This window comes from Hemiscyllium ocellatum, chromosome 17 (assembly GCF_020745735.1).
Source record: "Hemiscyllium ocellatum isolate sHemOce1 chromosome 17, sHemOce1.pat.X.cur, whole genome shotgun sequence".
In the NCBI taxonomy this organism is placed as follows: domain Eukaryota; kingdom Metazoa; phylum Chordata; class Chondrichthyes; order Orectolobiformes; family Hemiscylliidae; genus Hemiscyllium; species Hemiscyllium ocellatum.
The window spans coordinates 21,957,524-21,969,801 of record NC_083417.1 but is presented as its reverse complement, the minus strand read 5'-3'; the positions used below and the strand labels follow the sequence as shown (position 1 = coordinate 21,969,801).

The window sequence follows — 12,278 nt, the reverse complement described above, 5'->3', positions numbered from 1 at the left end:
AAACTAGCTGTCGCCTGCTTACCACTATCAAACAAAGCTAAGGTCTATTTTATTGTCTGGTAATTCAGGTACAGAGAAAAAAATGAATTTTCAAGTACATTTAACTACACATCACTTCTGTTTCACCTCTGAACTCTTGCTGAAAGAAACCGCTTGCATTTAAAACATCATGGAACCTTTGTATCATTGTGTGGGGGAATTTGAATGCTTGATGGAAAATAGTGAACACAATTAGACTGCAGAACATTTTGCATTCTTTATTTTTGGAGCTTTGCTGTCAGAATGAAAGTCAATGAATTATTAAAGGCCATCATCAGTCATTCAGATTGTTATGTGAGGCAGAATGAATGCATTTTCCTTCATGTCCACTATTCATTTTTAGCGAGCTCAGCTTTCTTTACAACTGTCAAAAACAGTTGTAGATTTTTTTAGCCTGTTAACCTCATGGATTAAAGAAATAAAATACACATCCATTATATTTTAGAAATGGTGCTTTTCAATTACTGCAGTTTTTACTTATATCTGTTGTTGCTTCTGTATTTGTTGAAGGGATTTGATCAGTGAAGGTGTGGTGAGAACTTCAACGACTCAACACTTACCTTCCACCTGTACAAAGTGATAAATTTAATGTCACTGATGTTTTTCTGATTATGGGTTGTCCCCTTCAGAGACATGTGAGGTGAATCAGCTCAACTTCAAGTCATCACTGCAGGAGTTCCTCAGAGTAGTGTCCCAGGCCCAACCATTTTCAGCTGCTTTTTCGAGACCAACCTTCTGTCAAAAGTTCAGGAATGGGAATGCTTGCTGATGTTTGCACAACATTGATCGCCATTAATGAATTCTCAGACACTGAAGCAGCTCATATCTATACGCATCAAGATCTAAACAGTATCTAACTTAGGCTGATAAGCAACAAGACAATTTTCACCAAAAGAGAATCAAACCATTGCCGTTAGATGTTCAGTAGCATTACCATTGTTGAGTCCTTCATTATCAAATTTCTGAGGCTATCACTGACCAGAAACTGAACTGGACAAGCCATGTACATACTGTAACGATATGAGCAAGTCAGAGGGTAGGAATTCTGTGATGAGTAACTCATCTCCTGTTTCCCCAGTGCCTTTCCACCATCCACAAGGTACAAGTCAGGCAAGTGATGGAAAGATGGACACTTTCCTAAATGAATTCAACTCCAACTCCAAAAGGTTTGATACCAGCTAAGACAAAGCAGCTTGCTTGACTGGCAACCCATCCAACACTTTTAACATTCACTTCCTTTACCATTGCCAAACAATAGCAATAGTGCACACCATTCACAAAATGCATTACAGTAAGTCAACAAAATTGGTCCAGTTTTGGCATCAACCACCTAAAAGGACAAGAACTGAAGATGTACGGGAACATCATCACCTGCAAGTTCCTCACTGAGTCCTGCATCATCATGGCTTAGAGATGTATTGCTGTACCTTTATTGTTACTGGGTCAAACTGCTGGAACTCTCTTCCTAACAACATTGTGAGAATACCAAGACCCCTTGGACTGCATCAGTTCATAAATGCAGCTCATAAACGCATCTTTTGCCAGACAACAAGGCTTGGGCAATAAATGCTGACTAAAGCCCATATCCTATGAACAAATAAAAATAAAGTCATTTCACCTTCCCATGGTATCATTTGCTATCAGCTGAAGGAACTCTTTTACAAAGTGGACTTTGGTGTGATTTGTAACATCCATCACCAATTCAACTTACATTTCTATACGTGGCATTGCCTAATCTGAAGTATTTATAACAGTCATGTCTCTGACATAATTATTACTAAAATTGCTATTTAAAAATGATCATAAAAGTGTGTAAGAAAAATTAATTGACTCCATCCCGGAGACCAGCTTATTATAGAAATCAGCACCAGGCTGTCCGTCTTAGACCCATGCAGAAACAAATAGACGATACTTAGTAGGACACATGCCACTGGCACTATGTTAGCTTAATGTTAATGCAATCACACAGTTCTTTCTTCTGACATTTCCCTATCTGATTACCATTCTGTAACTATAATGCTGAAAGCAGAAATAATTTTGTTAAGAGCTTCCATCTTACTGAGAAGGTTTCATGTCAATCCACATCCAACAACCTAGTCTAAAAAATCTGCTGACGCTTTGACAGCTGTGTCAAGCTACACCACAGCAGCTAAAATATTCCCCCAAAAAAGTCAGTTTGCCAGTCTATATCCCAATGTTAATGGATCCTTTAAAAAAATCCAGAATCTTCACCAAAATCAGATGTTGTTCTTTGACATACACCTTATCTGTTCCCAAAGTTTTGTTGAACTACGTCCATGAGATATATTGTTCACAAGCAGACTAACAAATAGAGGTAAAAGTGTTATCTTTATCCAGTGAAGATATAAGAAATTTGTAATGCCTCAAATATTGTTCAAAGAGTTGTTTTAGTAGAATTATCAATAGTTCCTTTCAGTCAAAAGGTTTGCATTTCTGATAAGCTGTTACTTAGCAAAAACACCACAAATAACATTTTTAAGTTTTTGAGTGAAGGATTTTCTTCACATGTCAGGCCTGTGTTTTTCTCTCTGGAGCTGGCAAGGTTTCTTTAATTAATTGATAATGTTCTACTGAGTAATGTTTTGGAGCAGATTGTAGGAAAATTGGGATTCAAATTAAATTTATAATATTAAAACTGGTAAACTACTTTTGAAATAATTAAAACTTTTCTGTGCATATCCTTTAAGTGCTAATATATGATCATAAAGGTTATTTCACTGAGTTTTCTTAACAAAAATAAGACCCAACCAAAGATTGCAAGCATGCAAATATGGATAACAATCTGTTAGCAATAAATTGGACATCTGCTCATCCATTTTACTGCATCAGTAAGCCAACAGAGAAACCCTTTGAGTGCTGATTGTTTTTCAATATTATGGTTTCGTTGCCTGTTAAATTAGCATTCACAACTTCTATTACTGCTCAGTCTCAGGGTATAGTACTTTTATCAGATTTAAGGCACCATCTTTTAAATAGAGCTGTCTTTTGAGACCTTTTGCCTGGAAACAATGCATTAAAGAAAAATCATGTATAGAATTTTATCTAATGCTCATGTCCATTAATGTTCATTAAAGGTTTATGTGGCCGAGTACTTAGAAATAATTTTGGCAAGTTCAATGTTTAGACATCTTAAGATAGCACATAAGATGTGAAAAGCATTGATACTATTAACTTTTGTTTTGATATACAATGAAACCTTTTACTGGTTTTATTTTATTAAGCTGTTTCCTCTCTAATCAAAGAGACTCTGCATCCAGACTGGTGACTAAACAATCCAATGCCAGATCTACAAATACTGCCACTGGTCAGGGCAGGTGGAGTTTAAAGAAGTGGTTGGTGGGATGCTCAGGTTTTTGTACACTCCTTTCATTGTTTAAGCTTAGTCTTCATCTGGCCTTATCAAAGATGTTCAAGATGATTGCTGCTTTGGTGCTTAATTTTTCTCCAGTTTGGGTAGTCCTGGGCTAGAGACTCTCACAGGTCAATGGGGATTGTTATATTTTATCACTGAGGCTTTGAAGACAATGATGAAACATTTTTTCCAGCCTCCCAGTAACTGCTGCCATGATAAAGCTTGGAGTAGAAAACTTGAGATTCCACAAATTCCTTTTCGTGAGATCTGCAAACAATTTGATTTTCCTAGTCCACCTGCAAATTGAACTCCTCATGCTTATTTTAATAGTGCCCTTTCTATCTCCTGATCTATTTTCTTCCCCACATCCTGACTACTGTTGGGAGGGCCTGTACATAACACCTGTGGAGTGTTTTTTTTTCCCTTTATGGCTTCTCAACTCTACCCACATAGATTCCATATCTTCTAACTCTATACCACATCTTGCTCTCAATTTCATTTCTTACCAACAAGATAACCCCACCCCCTCTGCCCATCTGCATGTGTTTTCCATAGTACATGTATCCTTGGATATTTAGTTTCTAGCCCCAATCCTCTTGAAGCCATATCTCTGTGATACCGACAGGCAGAGGTGAGTGTAATGGCCATCATTAAGATAAGCTGTGGGGAAGCTGAAAAGTCTGAAGGTGGATAAATCACCCAGATCAATGGACTACATCACAGACTTTTGAAGGAGACAGCTGCGGAGGCATTAGTGGTGATCTTTTAAGAATCACTGATGTCTGGGGAGTTGCCAGAGGACTGTAAAATGGCCAGTGTTACACACATTTTAAGAAGGGAGGGAGGCAGAAAATGGAAAACTATATGCGGTTAGTCTGACCTTGGTCATTGGGAAGATTTTAGAGTCCATTATTAAGAATGAGATTGCAGAATGCTTGAAAGCACATGGTAAATTAGGCCTGAGTCTATATGGCTTCTGCAAGAGAAGATCATGCCTGACAAATCTGTAGAATTCTTTGAGGAGTTAACAAGCAAGTTAGACAAATGAGAGCCAGTAGGCATGATCTATTTGACCATGGTATTTGGGACAATATACTGGCATGGATAGAGGATTGGCTGCATGGCAGAAGACAGGGTGTAAGAATAAAGGGGTCTTTTTCAAGGTGATAACCTGTGCCTAATGAAGTTCTGCAGGCTCAGTTTTGGGACCACAAGTTTTCAAAGTATAAATTAATGATCTGGACAAAGGAACTGAGGGGATTGTTGCTAAGTTTGCAGATTATGCAAAAATAGATGGAGGAACAGCTAATGTTGATCAAGCAGGGAGGTGATATAAGGGAGAGTGGGCAAAGAAGTGGCAGATGGAATACATTGTGGGAAAGTAAGAGGTTATACACATTAATAAGAATAATAGAGGCATAGACTATTTTCTGAACAGGAAAAGGCCTTGGAAATCTAAAGCACAAAGGGGCTTTGGAATCCTAGTTCAGAACTCATTTAATGTTAAGATGCAGATTCAGTCAGCAGTTGGGATAGCAAATGTAATGTTGACTTTCATTTCAAGAGGGATAGAGTACAAGAGGAGAGATTCCTGATGAAGGGCTTTTGCCCAAAATGTTGATTTCACTGCTTGTTGGATGCTGCCTGAACTGCTGTGCTCTTCCAGCACCACTGATCCAGAATACAAGAGGAGAGATGTACTGCTAAGGCTGTACAAGGCTCTGGTCTGACCTCATTTGGAATATTTGGAGCAGTTTTAGGCACCATATCTCAGGAAGGATGTGCCAGTGTCGGAGGAGTCCAGAGGAATTTTTGAAGATTGATCCCAGAGATGCGAAGAAGGGCTTGTCATATGAGGAGTGGTTGAGAATTCTGGGTTTGAAGTCAGTGGAGTTTAGATTGATGAGGGTGGAATCTGAATGAAACTTACAGAATATTGAGGGGCCGAAATAGAATGGACATGGAGAAGATGTGGAACTCATTGCAGCAGGGGGCTAAGGAAACCAAGTCAATGAGTGTATTTAAGACAGATACACATGGGTTCTTGATGAGTCAGAGGATCAAGGGTTACAAGCAGAATGCAAGAAAATGGGATTGACAAACATATCAGCCATGACTGAATGGTATAGCAGACTCAGTGGGCCAAATGGCATAATTCTGTTTCTCTGTCTTTTGGTTTTATGTGACATTTAACCACATTATAAATGCTACATAAATTGCATCTTGTTATTGTCTCATTATGTTTCAGAGAGTTGCATTGCAATTGTTGCTATTGTATGTTTGTCAGTGCTTTTATTGTCATTTCCTTTTGTATTTTAATTAGATTTTTTTGTTGCTGTAAATCCAATTAATATGATGTAGTTCCAAGAGCTACAAATAATAGATTTTGTTTCTTTAATGCATTTGTTAAATTATGAAGAAAAAGTTGCCAAATAATTAGCAAAAGCAAGTTTCATTCAAATAGCTAAAAATCAGCAAGGTGTAGCAACATTAAATCAGTGTAGTAATAAAATGACTCTCATCCATCTTGCCCAAGCTCATCCAATAATAAATTCAGAGCTATTGAGAATTGAATCCTTTTAACATTGGTTGTTGCTCCTGGAAAGTTTTAATTAAGCAGTAAAAACATAATAAGCTTTAAAACCTTTCTGAACTCACTTTTTTTGTAATTAAGATATGGCTTCTCTCATGATATAATTGTACAGAAATATAGGAAACTAAACAAAATAATACTTCTAAAGCATTCAGTAATCATTAGAAAAAGACTCCATCGGCAACTCACCAGCATCAGGGCACACGTACCCACTACTTGTTATGTTATCACAGAATCGATACAGTGTGGAAACAGGCCATTTAAGTCCACACCGACCCTCCAAAGAGTAACCCGCCCAGACCCATTGCCCTACACTATTATGCTAATGCACCTAACCTACATATCTGTGAACACTATGGGCAATTTAGCATGGCTAATCCCCCCTAACCTGCACATCTTTGAATAGTGGGAAGAAACTGGAGCACCCAGAGGAAACTCATGAAGACACAGGTAGAATGTGCAAACTCCACATAGACAGTTGCCCAAGGCTTGAATCAAACCTGAATCCCTGGTGCTGTGAGGCAGCAGTGCTAATCACTGAACCACCATACTACCCTCAAAAGATGTCATTGATAGGACAATCCACTCAAGTAAAACTCCAAAGTTTCCAAATGATTAGTGATAATAGTGATTTCCTTGATGGCCAAGCTGTAAATCAAATGTAAAACAAAACGCCAAATAAGCTAGAAACTTACAGATTAATTTATGTCATTGCCACTGATGCCAGCAGTGTCTCCTAGGAGTAGGCAACACCTATTGGCTGGTTTTTTTAGACATTAAAATTGAGGAAAGAAATTTACTGCAGTTAGTTTCCAGTCCTGGAATTATCTCATTATATATGCAGATTAAGTTTCTTCTCTTGGGTGTTTGCTAATGCAGAGTTGGTAGCGCTGTCATCTGCTAGTCAGCAGGTTCTGGAATTTAGTTTCACTTCAATTCAGCACATAAATCTGAGCTGGCATGCCAGTTCAGTACTGAGGGAATACCACATTGTCAGAGGCACATTGTCTTTCAGAGGAGACATTTTTGTCTTCCATTGTGTCCAGGTCAATATTTTTTCCCCAGTCAACATGACAGAAGGAAATAATCTGATTGCTGCTCAGCTGTGGGAGCTTGCTGTGTCCAAATTGACTGCTGCATTTTCAATGTTATAATTGTCACTTGCTCTCCAAAGATATTTCATTGATATTTGCCATCTGAAAGGTGTGAAAGATCGAATATAAATACAAGTCTTTCTTTTAACCAGTAGGAGCAAGATAGCTTGATGAGCAGCTAAACTAGTGGTTACATGAAATAAAAATCATGTTCTGGCTCCAGTTTTTTTACTGTCATTCAATTTCTTCTTACAGCAAGTTCAGCTTCCTGGTAAAAAATCATATTTGAATCAGAAATTTACTCTTTCAATGCACTTCCGAATTCGTGATGTGGAGGTGCTGGTGTTGGACTGGGGTGGACAGAGTTACTTTAATTTCTGGATTCAGGCATGTTGATGGTGAGCAGGGGACCAATGCTCACCATCAAACGTCTATAAAACACAATTCAAATGATTGTGAGTATGTAAGTGGAAATGGCAAGAGTTGCCTTTGGATAAAGGGTGGAGCACAGTTTCTTTAGATGCACTGACTGTGAATACTGTCTATAAACTGAGATCGAGTGAAATGCCAATGTGAAGGATGAGTGTGTAGAAAATATGTGCTCGCTTCGGCAGCACATATACTAAAATTGGAACGATACAGAGAAGATTAGCATGGCCCCTGCGCAAGGATGACACGCAAATTCGTGAAGCGTATTTGTGGGCAGCACGGTGGCACAGTGGTTAGCACTGCTGCCTCACAGCACCAGAGATCCGGGTTCAATTCCCGCCTCAGGCGACTGACTGTGTGGAGTTTGCACGTTCTCCCCGTGTCTGCGTGGGTTTCCTCCGGGTGCTCCGGTTTCCTCCCACAGTCCAAAGATGTGCGGGTCAGATGAATTGGCCATGCTAAATTGCCAAATGTAGGGGTATGGGTGGGCTGCGCTTCGGCGGGTCAGTGTGGACTTGTTGGGCTGAAGGGCCTGTTTCCACACTGTAAGTAATCTAATCTAAAATATCAGCCTGATATCTGGTATTGAGAGGTAGGGAGGGGGAGGAAAAGGTGCCAGTGTGAAATATGGGGACAGAAATAAGGATATCAGCATACAAAGGATGGAGGATACATAGCACCTGTATATGATTATGTGCAATTCTGAATTGAGAATTTGAGTGTGACTGGGGGACAGGGAGGAATTGAAGTCTACAAAGTTAAAAATCACACAACACCAGGTTATGGTCCAACAGGTTCATTTAGAAGCACGAGCTTTCGGAGTGCTGCTCCTTCATCACATAGTTTGTCAACCACCTGATAAAGGAGCAGTGCTCCAAAAGCAATAAAACCTTTGGATGATAACCTGGTGTTGTGTGATTTTTAACTTTGTACACCCCAGTCCAACACTGGCACTTCAAAATTATAATTGAAGTGTGTCAGTGTGAGGTACTGAACAAATGGGTGAGGTAAGCTAGTAACAAGTTTTGTGTACTTGGAGGAAGAGAAAAAATTACCTTTATATTTTTGTGACAACTTTAAAAATAACAGCAGTGTATATCAACAGCGGCCTGCACTGTTACCAAAGTCCTCCATCATGCAACATTGAATAGACTTGAACTAAAGGCATGACAAGTGCACGCCCATTGCTCTTTCAGTGTAAGTAAAAGTAGAAATTCCAATTCACATAAAAATCATTTGTTGCACACACACATTTGTTCCTCTGTCCAGTATTTTAATCCCGACATTAAGTTATGTTTTGGATCACACATAAATAAAACACTCTGGAATTCTGTTTGAACAATAGAACATTTATAACTGACCCCTCTAATTGATAATTCAACTTTTCCCTGCCTTTAGATTCAGCAGTGTTTCTAAGTCTGCAGTTTTTCTGATGTTGCTTCTTTTGATGTTGTCAAGCAGCTGTTGCAAGTTTTCCAGTTTGGCATAAATTTGTTTCCAAGAGATCTATGTACAGAACAGCCTTTTATGAATATATGCAATGTTAGATTATTATGAACCTTCATTGTGCAGTTACATTCACATATGGACTTTCAATCCTGTCTGCAACCAACTATATGCATTGTTTTCAAAACATGTAAATAGATGTCTTAGATATTAGCATTCCATATGCTATAATTCACAAGCCCACCCACCCCAATACCTGGTCTTGAATCTGAATCTGCACCTGATACTTCACAGTGGGTTTCTACCTAGAAAGTGGTAATTAAATGTCAGTGTGAGGTGTATAATCATATCAAATCCCTCCAAGGCACAGTTATAATGATCCCTGGAAAAGGTACACAAAGCAAGAATGTATTGCATTGAGAAGATGTTTGGCTTCTGTTTGTTAGGCAATATGCAAATGCAAATAGAAAGTTTATTTTAAAAGTATCTTAAAGATCACATGGAGTTATTTGATAATGTTAAGTTGCCATAAGGTTCTGATGATTGTATCACAGCATCTACGAATACAATGAGTTGTGTATTTGATGTAAGATTTACTTACTTTTCATAAGGTGTCAAAATGACAAATGAGATACCCTTTAAGAATTCTCATTTAAACCAAAAAATCTCAAGCATGATGGATAGAAAAAGAATCAATTATCCAACAAAGATCAGTCTACACCAAATCACCATCAGTCTTCCCATATCTAACTTGGCATTTGCAACAGCTCCTAAATAGAACACACAAGCACATCGGTTAAATTAGAATTGAGAAGTTTTACTGCAAACTTTGCTTTTGCTCAGATCACAAAAAAAGCATAATGTTGGCGAATGATTAAAAAAAAACATATACAGAGTCTTAGACATGAAGCATCAGTTCAACTTGGGTGCTCTCAATGAGCCAGATTTCCAATTCTTTAGATGTGTAGTCAGGTGGAAATATATTACAATATTAGAATATTCCAGCTCAAAGGGCAGGAACTGACAGAATCAGTCCCACTTGGCTGGAGCGTCTCTCATGGAATATGATTACAATATGGTATTGATGACAACGGCAACAAAAGGTCCTTGGCCCAGACACTGTTGCTGTCCTGAGTGAAGGAAGAAGCACTGAGGCAAGAGCCTATGCGTTACTGACTGTAAAGCAAAATATATGCACTGATGATAACTCAAAGTTTATGGTAATGTCTACATCAAAGGTATTTGCAATGACAAACTTACAATAGCTTAATTAATGTTTTTTCTTTGAAAATATTGAAGATCAGAGCCATCTTCAGCAGAGGAGCTTAAGGCCTGTTCTTTCAGTAAATGGTTCCATTGTGTAATAATCCATTTCATACAAAAAACTTATAATTTTTCACCAATGTGTATTTTATCATGATGACAAGTACTGAAAATTTTAAATTAACTGTAGTTTATGATGTAACCAACCATGAAGAGCTAAACCACGTGAAAAGTAGCAGTTAACAGCTCTTATTACTTGGTTAATTACATAGCAGAGAACGAAGTTCAGCTATTTAAAGATAATCTGAGAGTAAAGAATCTCAAAACAACAATTTTACTTTAATTTTCTTTGTTATTTTGTCTCTTTCTTTTTTATTTCCCTTATGGAATATCAATTGTCCCGTCATCGAAAAAATCATTCTCATCATTTCTCCAACATCTTATCTCCATTCTACAATTCCATCCCGCAGCATTGATTATTTTATTGCCTTCCAAATCTATGCACACCTTTCCCACAACTCTGTATTTAAATCCCTCTATTCATCTCTCATGCAAAGGGTTCAATCACAAATGATATCTTCTGTGATCATATCCTAACTTTATTTTGGTCAATTTTTTGATTGCCTTTAACAGGGTTGACTATAATATCCTCATCCACCACGACACTATTGTCTAATTCAACAGGACTGCTCTTGCTTAGTTCCAGGCAGGAGGCTGGAACAACACAGCAAGCCAGGCGGCATCAGGAGGTGCAGAAGTTGACATTTTGGGTGTAACCCTTCTTCAGGACTGGGGTGGGTGTGGATATGGGTGTGCGTGTGGAGGGAGCTGCAGATGAAGGGGGGGGCAGGGCCATGGTGTTAAAGTGGGGATAGGTGAAGACAAGTGGGGGTACGACCTGGTTGGTCAATTGGAGGAATAAATCCAGGTGGTGGCAGGGAGCAGTGGCAGGGAGGGGAAAGGGCTGGGAAGGAAGTTGGGAGATGGGGAGGGAGCTTATTTGAAATTGGAGAACTCAATGTTGAGTCCTCCAGGCTGTAGGGTGCCCAGGCAGAAAATGAGGTGTTGTTCCAGAGCATCTCCAGTAAGGGGCATATTTTTCTATTACTGAAGCTCCAGAGACTTTCAAATATCTTTCTCTGGACCCTTCACCTTACCTATTCTCCTTCTCCTCTGAAGAACATCGGTCAAAGATGGCCGATCTTCCACAGGTAATGTGATGATGCTCAGCTACCAGCTACCTCATCATCATCTCAACACTTCCTCTTTCTTTATGCTGCAGACACCACCATTGGCATTTTGCTGGCATCACCCACCACGAAACCTATCGGCTATCCTTGGCACTGATACTGTTAGCTTCTCTGGCCACCTTTCTAAGTTCAATTATTTGGTCCAATTAACTAGTTAGACCTATGTTGATTGTGCTATCCCTCTCAATAAGTGCCTACTCCACAGGTGTCTTTGTGCACATCCAACCTGCCTTATCTTATTTTGTGTGCTTCTAAAAGCTTCATCCTGCGTTTGTCACGTCCAGTACTCCCCTCGTCAATTTAGCAAATTCTACTCTCTATGAACTTAGCTTATCCAAAACTCTGTGCTTGTGCCCTATCCTGTAACAAGTCCCACTCACCTATCTGTACATATGAGCATAAGAGTTGGGAAATCTTACTGCAGTTGCAGAAGTGCTGATGAGACTACATCTGGAGTACTGTGAGCAGTTTTGGTTCCTGATTTGAGGAAATATACCCTTCCATTGGAATCAGTTCAGAAAAGGTACTCCAAGATGGTATGGAGGAATTGCCTGATGAGCAATTGGTAGACAGGTTGGGACTCTACTCACTGGAGTTTAGAAGAAATAAAGGTGGTCTCATTGAAACATATAGGATTATTAAAGGGCTTGACATGGTAAAAGCTGAGAGGATGTTTCACCTCATGGGAGAGTCTGGGAGAGAGGGCATAGTCTCAGAACAAAGAGGCACAAATTTCAGACTGAGATGAGGAGGAATTTCTTCTCTCACAGAATTGTCAGCCTTTGGAACTC

The 12,278-nt window shown here is 39.0% G+C and overlaps 1 protein-coding gene and 1 non-coding gene across 2 annotated transcripts in view; both read left to right on the top strand.

Annotated features, from left to right (window-relative positions):
• cdh13 (cadherin 13, H-cadherin (heart)) overlaps positions 1–12,278 on the top strand; it is a 1,093,774-nt gene that overhangs the window by 869,989 nt on the left and 211,507 nt on the right. The window lies entirely within an intron of this gene.
• Positions 7,698–7,799, top strand: LOC132824087 (U6 spliceosomal RNA). Its single transcript, XR_009645634.1, has one exon. It is a non-coding gene; the product is annotated as a U6 spliceosomal RNA (small nuclear RNA).